Source organism: Triticum urartu, chromosome 7A, assembly GCF_056163025.1.
Source record: "Triticum urartu cultivar PI428250 chromosome 7A, HENAU_Tu73, whole genome shotgun sequence".
Taxonomy (NCBI): domain Eukaryota; kingdom Viridiplantae; phylum Streptophyta; class Magnoliopsida; order Poales; family Poaceae; genus Triticum; species Triticum urartu.
The window spans coordinates 693,996,698-694,006,035 of NC_141879.1; the positions used below are offsets into that span (position 1 = coordinate 693,996,698).

General features: G+C 47.7%; 1 long non-coding RNA gene and 1 pseudogene across 2 annotated transcripts; one reads left to right on the top strand and one right to left on the bottom strand.

The window, feature by feature from the left end:
- Window positions 1-304: 304 nt before the first annotated feature.
- LOC125520790 (uncharacterized) lies at window positions 305-3,501 on the top strand. The gene is made up of 2 exons (XR_015611704.1): window positions 305-800; window positions 2,717-3,501. It is a non-coding gene; the product is annotated as an uncharacterized LOC125520790 (long non-coding RNA).
- A 1,275-nt stretch (window positions 3,502-4,776) lies between these two features.
- LOC125523052 (PTI1-like tyrosine-protein kinase At3g15890 pseudogene) lies at window positions 4,777-6,825 on the bottom strand (annotated as a pseudogene). The gene is made up of 2 exons (XR_015610506.1): window positions 6,428-6,825; window positions 4,777-6,303 (listed from the first exon to the last, which is right to left on the bottom strand). The product of XR_015610506.1 is annotated as a PTI1-like tyrosine-protein kinase At3g15890 pseudogene (transcript).
- Window positions 6,826-9,338: the final 2,513 nt, after the last annotated feature.

Below are 9,338 nucleotides of genomic sequence, written 5' to 3' on the forward strand. Positions count from 1 at the left end.
CATTCCGCCAGGTCGCTGATTCGAACTGGCTCCGGCCGATTTTTTTTCCTGCCCAATATATGCACAACGTACCCTGACGGGTGGACCCAAGTACAGCTATTGCTGGAGTGCTTTTGTACAAAGTAAAAGAAACATATCACGTGCACTAGCCACAGACAATGGGCCCTGGCCACCTAGGCGGCGAATACATCCATACATGAAAAGTGTGACCGTATTTGCGCGCCCTCGCAAGTTTCATGACAAAAACACGTACTCCCTCCGTCCGGGAAAAGTTCTCTTTATGACATTTTTGCAAAAAAAAAAAACCTCCACTTTTGTCCGACCAAACCCGCAGTCCTCGTCCTGTCGCAGCGTCACTCCTCTCCCCGCAGCTTCCCGACGTTGCGCTGCTCCCCTCCCCGCCACGCCGCGCCGGTGAGCTCCCCTGCGCCGCTGAGCTATCTCGCCCCGCTGAGATCCCCCGCGCCTCCTCTCCCTCCTCCACGCCGCCGCGCCGCTCCAGTTCGCTGCGGAGCTCCTCCTCTCCCCTGAAAATCCCTTTTTCCGGTGAGGTTCTCTTCGACGAGGCACCGCTCGATCTGGAGGATGACGACAAGTTGGCGCTCGATCTGGAGCATGGCGACGGCATGGGGCGGGCGCTCTCGTCCTCGAGCTCCTGATCCACCAGCTCCTCTTCCTCCTCCAGGCCCTCCTCAACATCACCGGCGACGACGGCATGGGGAAGACGACGGCGGCGGCTGCGGAAGTCGACCCCAACGAAGGCGGATCCTCCTCAACATCCCAGGCTCCTCCTCCTTCAGGTCCTCCTCGTGCTCATCTATCTCATGCCAAGTCTGAATTTGTATTGCCAAGTCTGAAATTTTCATCTTTATTGTTAAGTCTGAAGTTAGCTGACATGCTTCTCTGACTTGACATGCTTGCAATTTTGATCACTAAGACTACTGCAGCTAGAGTATATCTCAATTTATAACAGCACATGTTGACCTTGCAGCAAGTTTACAAGGACAAAATTTCTGTCAAACTAAAGCAAGCAAACACTTAACTGAATTTGCAATGACAGGCTCTTTCACCAATGTGAAAAAATGAGGATAAGAACTAACAGTGTGCATAACTGAATTTTTGGTCTGACACCAAGATCTCCTACTCCTGATCAATTGAACAAAACCCACTGTTGACTGTACCAATTGAACAAAGCTGCAGGGTACATTATGTTAAAGATTTCCTACTTTAGTGATTTTTAGGGAGAGCACTTAAAAAAATTTAGTCAACATTGATTTATGAGGGAGTAGAATTTTTGACAAAAATGCTAGTGCTGTCTGTCTGTGCCTTCCAAGCCTACAAAGAGGTAGTACTGCATTTGTGTCAAATTTGATTTAGTCTTAATTTAGAGCTGCGTGTAGTGCCAAACTGGATGATGTAGTGCTCTGAATTTGAAGCTTTAACAGTATGTAGATATAGTCTTGTTCAGATCTTACTGAAGAAGAGAGAGGGTTAGTAGGCAGGTTACTTCAGAGGCTTTGTTCAGATCTAACTGACTGAATAATTCAGTTAACTTAACAGGGGACCTAACTGGCTGAATAAGTTTTAGGGACATGTTTTTATCAACTCTTAGTTAAGGGATTGTGGCAGTTTTCTGCAGTCTATCAGTTTGAAATTGACTTCCCTTGTTCGTATTTCTAGAGCATAGTGACAAATACTCCAACTAAATTTCTAGAGCATAGTGAACAGAAGGAGAACAGCCACAATCCCTTTGGAGTATATGTGCTGCTTGAAGGTGCATAATTCAAATAATTTCCCTCAATTGGAGTTTTGTGCTGCTTGAATTGTTTCTACAGGAATAATGTTTCCAATTTGGCTAAATCTGGCCTGAATTTGCTGCTAGTGCTAGGACATGCTCAACACTACCCTGTTTCAGTCTTGTTTTTTGCAGAACTGAATTTACTAGCACCATTTTGCATCTTGCCATTACTGTCTAATTGGAAACTTTGGGTATGTTTGCAATTGGACAAATGGTGTATAAATCCAAATAAAGCAAATAAATTCAAATGATTCAAATAAATTCAAATAAATCCAAATAAAGTTTGTTAAGTTTTAAACAAAATGATTACTAGTGCATCTAGGAATCATTTAAGTTATGCTGCTATATGAAGTGGTGCTGCTATATGACCATGCTGGAATATGCATTTACATAGATTGACTGATGCCTCAACATATTCTTAACTTTGTTACTGTATTTATCTAGAGATGGGAGGATATCACCATGTCCTGACTTTGTTACTCTTGCACTCACCTACGCTGCTCTTGCACTGATTTCAGTTCCCTATCTCAGTTGTTCTGTTGCATGACCATGTGTAGATAGAAGTTGTTCCCTGAATTTTCAGTGCACTCATGGAAGCATGCATTTTCCAATCAATTAACAGTGACAACTGATTCCTTTGGTCTGTCCTTAAAAATTATCAGATGCACTGTTTAGATCCAGTTTTGTGATTTGGGGAACTGTAAATATTCTGATTATCAACTTTATGTGTCAAGTTTGACATCAACTTGACAGATCAAAAGCTGACAGAAATTAACAGGTTTTGAGCATCAAGAGATCTGAATGCAGTTAACTTGTGTTGAAAAAGTTAACTGGATTTTTTTTTGTATCAACATTGCACCATGTCAGCATGACAACTCAACTCAACTACCTCAACTCAATTCAGTAATTATCTTGCAGGTTCAGGAATTATCTTTGTAGGCTCTCCAGACACAACAATAATCTTCAGACTCACACCACTAGTTGAACAGCAGCAGTAGCAGAGGCGGGCGGGGCAGACTCACCAGCACCAGTACGAGTAGAGTCGGGGCAAGAGAAAGGGAAGAAGCATCATCAGAGGTCCACGTCGGCGTTGTCCACCAGCAGTGGCAACATCAGAGGCGGGAGTGGCCGGAATTGTCCACGGCGCCGGCGGCCGAAGCGGACGAAGTCAGAGGCGCAGGTTTGTGGCCGTGGGCGGCGAAGGTGGTTGCGCAGGTGGGCGACCGCGGGCGGCGCATGTGGGCGACCGTGTGAAGCAAGATTCAATGGGGCCGGCGGCGCAGCTCGAGGCGGGCGCCAGCGCAGGTTGCCTTCCGGCGGGCGCCGCAGGTGGGAAGCCTCGGCGGAGGTCCAGGCGGGCGGCGGCGCTGGTGTTGGTCGCGGCGCAGGTCCAGGCGGGCGGCGACGCAGGTGGGAAGCCAACGATGACTGCGAGGCGCGGGCGACGGGGGAGCACGAAGGAAGAAGATGGAGTTATTCGTGACAGGTTTAAAACTCTGAGGGTTTTTTTGCAAAAATATAAATACACTGTGCCCGGACGGAGGGAGTATTTTACAAGTTTGTGCACCAAACTGACCATCATGTGCAAGTTCTAAGACTCCTAGTGAATTTAGCTCTATTAAAAAATATTAACATCTATAACATCTAATAAATATAATATGAAAATATATTCCGAGATGAATCTAATAATATATGTGTTGTTATATGAATGTTAATATTTTTTGTATAAACTTGATCAAAGTTGGATGAGATTGACTTCAGACAAACCTAATATGCAGAGTAAAAAGGACCGGAGGAAGTACAAAGAAACCGAAAAAACCGTAACAGCGAGCGAGTGAATCGTTTCCAAAGCAAGCGGGCGAGCGAGAAGAAGTGGGCCGCCTAGCTAAAACCCGACATGATTTTCCTTCAGGCGAGTGAGCAATACAGCTCGTTTATTGAGATAGTCGCCACGCAATTCTACACCCACGTTGATCCACAAGCCACACAACATGCTAGTAGAACTGAAATTCATTGTGTCAACATTCGAAAGGCACACAAATTGTTTTCTCTGAAGAAAAAGGAGGCACAACTATCTGTCTGTCTTGAGCTGCAGCTGTATATGGTTCGTCACCCGCCTTACTGCCAAATGGTAGAATTGAAATCAAGCGAACAACTCGAGGCAACTACCAACAGGAGTCACTGTCAATAGATATTCTGATCTAAATTTAGCTATAATGAAATGATATTTTTATCTATATGTTTGACAAAGGAGAACATGTATGTACACAAATGCATGCATCACACAAGTTACTTTACTCTGCTCAATTGCTCATACAAATGGCGGCACCCCAAACTTCAACTGCCAGATGTTGCTGAAGCTTTTTTCTTTGCTTTGGGAGGATAAAGGGAGCTCTTATATTTCAATTATTCTGGATTACATCAGGCATGATTACATGTTTCAAATCCTGTGGCGCATAGGAGAGTCCCGGGTCTGCTCCACCCGTAGCAGTCGCGACTTCTTCTCTTCGGCAACCGTGAGTCGGTCTGTGTGCGTGCGGTTAGTGTGCTCATGTGATGTTTGTGGTGTGTCGTTGGCAAGTTTTGGTGTGGCCTTGTGGTGCGACGAAACGCATTGGCTTGTTCATGTAACGAGTGAGGGCTTGGCCCCGTTTGTATCGGTTTTCACCCGATTTTCATAATTAACTGTGCAACCTTCTTCTTAATTAATGAAACGAGCAAAGCTTTTGCCTCGTGTTTCAAGAGAAAAAACCTGCGGCACATCAGGTAAAAGAAGGAAGTCTTCATGGACTCTAGCATAAGCAGCTGGCTCATGTGCGGCCACATTGTTCTCCCCGTAGATTTTGGTCACGCAGCATGGCACAAAATCTCTAATCATCTTCTTGGTTTCCTCGTAGAAAGCTCACCATGAGGCTCCCACTGTAGATCATCAAGCAAATGGGCTAGGCCAACATGCGCGCTCATTCAAAGATAGCATGTACAACAACTTAATATTTTGTGTTTAATGAAAACAAGAACTTACTTCCAAGTCCCATAAATTACAATAAATTTAATCACCAGCTTGATCCCAACTAATTAAGAACAGGTTTACATCAACGAAATTAATATAACATAGCCGGCATTGTCACACAATAGAATAGCACATTATCATATCTTGACGCCATTTCCTCCAAACCTCCTGACGTAGGGGTCGTGCATGGTCTGCACCGGCACCACCGGCATGGCGCCGAACACGCCGAAGTTCATGCTGCTCTGGTCGTCCATCAGCGAGTACTCCTCCACCTCGTCGCTGCTGTAGTCGGCGGCCTCCTTCTCGTCGTCTTCCTCGTCCTCGTCCCCGTCGCCGGAGTACACGCTGTTCTCCGTCTCCATAAGGTGGTCTGCGTACTTGACGCTCTCCATCCTCACCGCAGGCCGGACCTGGGCGTCGTTGCCCCCCTTGGAGGCCGCCGCGGCCGCGCCGTCAGGAGCGGCAGTCGCGCCGCGCAGGATCCGCACGACGGCGCGCATGTCCGGACGCCGCTCGGGCTCCCCCTGCACGCAGAGCGCGGCGGCCTCGAGCATGCGCGCCAGCTCCGCCGCGTCGTAGACGCCACGGAGGCGCGGGTCCACGAGGTCCCCGAGCCGGCCGCGCGCGATGAGGGGCTCCGCCCACTCGGTGATGGTGCGCTTGGCACCCGACGGCAGCCTCTCGATAGGCTTCCTGCCCGACACCAGTTCGACGAGAAGGATGCCGAAGCTGTACACGTCGCACGCCCCGGAGACCTTGCCCCACATGGCGTACTCCGGCGCGAGGTAGCCGAGGGTGCCCTTGACCCTGGTGGTCATGTGCGAGACGCCGTCGGGGACGAGCTTGGCGAACCCAAAATCAGCGACGAGCGGCGCGAAGTCGGAGTCAAGCAGCACGTTGCTGGCCTTGATGTCCCGGTGGATGATGCTGGGAGAAGCCTCGTGGTGGAGGTGCACAAGCGCCTCGGCGGCACCAACGGCCACACCCACACGGCGGCGCCAGTCGAGGGTGGCGTCGGAGGCGAACTGGCCGTGGAGGTGGGACAGGAGGCTGAGGTTGGGCATGTAATCATACACGATCATGCGCTGGTCGGCGGCGGCGCCGGCGCAGTACCCGCGGAGCCCCAGCAGGTTGCGGTGGCGGACGCGGGCGAGCACCTCGACCTCGACGGCGAACTCCATCTCGGCCTTGGAGTTGTTGTTGTTGGGCTTGAGGCGCTTGACGGCGATCTGGACGCCGTCGGGGGTCTTGCCCCAGTAGACGCTGCCGAAGCCGCCCTCGCCGAGCTTGTTCTCCTCGCTGAAGCCGCCCGTGGCGGCGTGGAGCTCCTTGTAGCTGTAGATCCTCCACGTGCTGCCGCCGCCGCTGCCCGTCCCCGCCGCGGCGCCCGATGACGCGCTCACGCACCCGTGCCCCACCTTCTCGGCGCCGCCGCAGCAGGAGCTCGTCCCGGAGCCCATGGACGCCTCTGGTATCTGTCTCTCTCGGTGCAACGCTGTTTAACAGAGGAGGAGGAGGAGGAGGAGGGGGAGGGATCGATGAGCTCGATCAGCTGGCTGCGTGCTGGGAAGGATGGATGGATGGAAGGATGCGGCTTGGAGCGGGTGAAGGGGCCTAACTGGTGGGAAGAAGGTACTTATGGTGGCGTTGGCAGTTGGCGTGCGAGCGCCGCGCGGCCGGCGGAGATGTTTATGCGGCGGCGTATGCTGTGGCCTGTGGAGATGCTGGTTGACCTGGTAGTAAGATGGTTTGGTGCCATGCGCCTCCATGTGGAAGGTTGGCATTGGGCGGCGACGTGTGTGTGTCAGCGTGGAGGGGAGCGGGCGCCAATTGCAGGGCAGCAGAGAAAGGGATCCGCACTGGCGCCAAAAACTTGAACCGGTCAAGCGCAGTAATATGGGCTGCCCAGGCTAACGCTGGTGCTGTGACACGGGCCCAGCATGAAGTTAAATGCTGAGCACGGCCCATCCTACCCGTCTCTTCCAAATCAGTAATTGAGAAGTACTCCTTCCAAAGAACACTCCCGCCTTCCCAGATTCGTTTATTCAAAATGTTTTATCTCTTAAACCATGCGACTAAATCTTGCAGCATTTTCGCCGTTGGGTCCCTCGCGTCGAGATCTTCAAAACTAGATCCCATGTTGATAGTTTTCGACGAATATTTTTTAAAAAAAAAACCGGACAAAAAAACCCGAACCTGGAACAAGTTTTTTTCGTTTTGGAAAAACCCAAACTAGAAGCACCTTTTTCCCCTTTCCAAAGAGGCATGCATTTTTTACCTTTCCGAAAGGCACATTCATGCCTCTTAGAAGCAAATTTGGAAACAAGTGTTTCCCCTTTCTGAGAGGCATGCCTCTCGCGTAAACAAATTCGTGCTTCATGAAAAGTAAATGTGTGCCTCTTGTGAAACAAAAAAGACACATTTTTTTTCCTTTCTGAGAGGCAGAATCAAACCCGTGCCTCCACGAGAAATAAATCCCTTCCTCTTGCAGGAACAAAAAAAAAGAAAACACATTTTTTTCCTTTCCGAGAGGCACGCCCGTGCCTCCTCTAAAAGAAAATCTGTGCCTCCACGAGAATTAAATATGTGCCTCTCGTGGTAGAAAAAAAGAGACATTTTTGAGCAAAAATAACCAATTTTTTGTCTAAATCCTAAGAAAACCGGGGGGAAAGAGAAAAACCGAAAAGGAAATTATCTAAAAGCCAAAAACACATAGAGAAAAAAACCAAGGGAGCACCCAGAGCGCGACACATGGCAGCGGCTGAGAGCAAGTGATGGCTCCCAACCCACCCCAAGCGACCCTTGGGGGGGGGGGTGGCTCCCGAAGGAGTACTCAATAGCGAGGGTGCGATTTGAACCGCTCGGGCAACTCATGTGTTCGTGTTTACTTACAGCCTTTTCATCCTTTTCTTCTTCCTTCTTTCCTTTTTCTTGGAAATGGTTTTGTTTGGTTTATTCCTTTTTTCTTTCTTCTTTTCTGATAAGTGCGTGAACTTTTTTTTTCAAATTTTTGAACTTTTTTTTCAAATTCATGAACTTTATCTCGAATCGGTGAACTTTTTTCAAAATCTATGATCTTTTTTCAAATGGATAAACTTTTTTTAAAATTTATGTTTTTTCCAAATTGATGAACTTTATTTCAAATTCGATGATTTTTTTTCAAAATGGATGAACTTTTCAAAAGTTTGCGAACTCTCTTTCAGAATTCATGAACATTTATTTTTTCCATTTTTTCAATTTTTGCCGGATTTAAAAAAAATTATGTTATTTTTACAAATGTCAACTGTCGACCAGTCAACTGCAATCGAGCGAACCAGGCGATGTGGGACAGCGAATGAGGCAATCTGGGCCGTCCCAGTTCGCGGGCGCGTGGGCGACAATCCTCTAGCCGGTGGTGAAGGCGCCCTATAGGAGTACCCTTTTGCTAGAGTTATTCCCAAAATGCGACACTTGTTCATCGGTTTGGACTGCAAGCAAGTTATCAACCACATAGACCAAGGTGTAGATGGAAACTACAGAAGCTCATCAGAGAGATTAGTGATTACTGTAAAAAAAGTATGTTTTCAAGTTGAGTCATGAGCTTCGAATTTCGAAGCCCATATCTTAGCTCGTTTGGTCTTTCCCTTTCTCTCGGTAGACATGTGTGGCTGGGCCTCATGATGTGAAATCTATTCCTGTAAACATTATCGTTGATTAATAAAGCCTAGCTGCTTTTGCTAAAAAACAAAGAGTTATTCCCAGACTTCTTGGCGCAGTTTACCAGGGATGGAAAGGTTGCTTGTACGTGTTTTCTTTGTTGGTTTTAATTTTAAAAAGAAACCCTCTTAAATTGCGCGTTTGCTACCTCTTAAGCACTACGTTGGATTTCTTTAAAGAGGAAAGGATGATGCAGCAAAGTAGCGTAAGTATTTCCGTCAGTTTTTGAGAACCAAGGTATCAATCCAGTAGGAGGCTACGCTCGAATCCCTCGTACCTGCACAAAACAAATAACTCCTCGCAACCAACGCGATAAGGGGTTGCCAATCCCTTCACAGTCACTTACGAGAGTGAGATCTGATAGATATGGTAGGATAATATTTTTGGTATTTTTGCGATAAAGATGCAAAGTAAAAAGCAAACAAAATAACTAAGTATTGGAAGATTAATATGATGAAGATAGACCCGGGGGCCATAAGTTTCACTAGTGGCTTCTCTCAAGAGCATAAGTATTTTACGGTGGGTGAACGAATTACTGTTGATCAATTGACAGAATTGAGCATAATTATGAGAATATTTAGGTATGATCATGTATATAGGCATCACGTTCGAGACAAGTAGACCGACTCCTGCCTGCATCTACTACTATTACTCCACTCATCGACCGCTATCCAACATGCATCTAGAGTATTAAGTTCATGAAAACAGAGTAACGCCTTAAGCAAGATGACATGATGTAGAGGGATAAATTCATGCAATATGGTAAAAAAACCATGTTGTTATCCTCGATGGCAACAATACAATACGTGCCTTGCTGCCCCTACTGTCACTGGG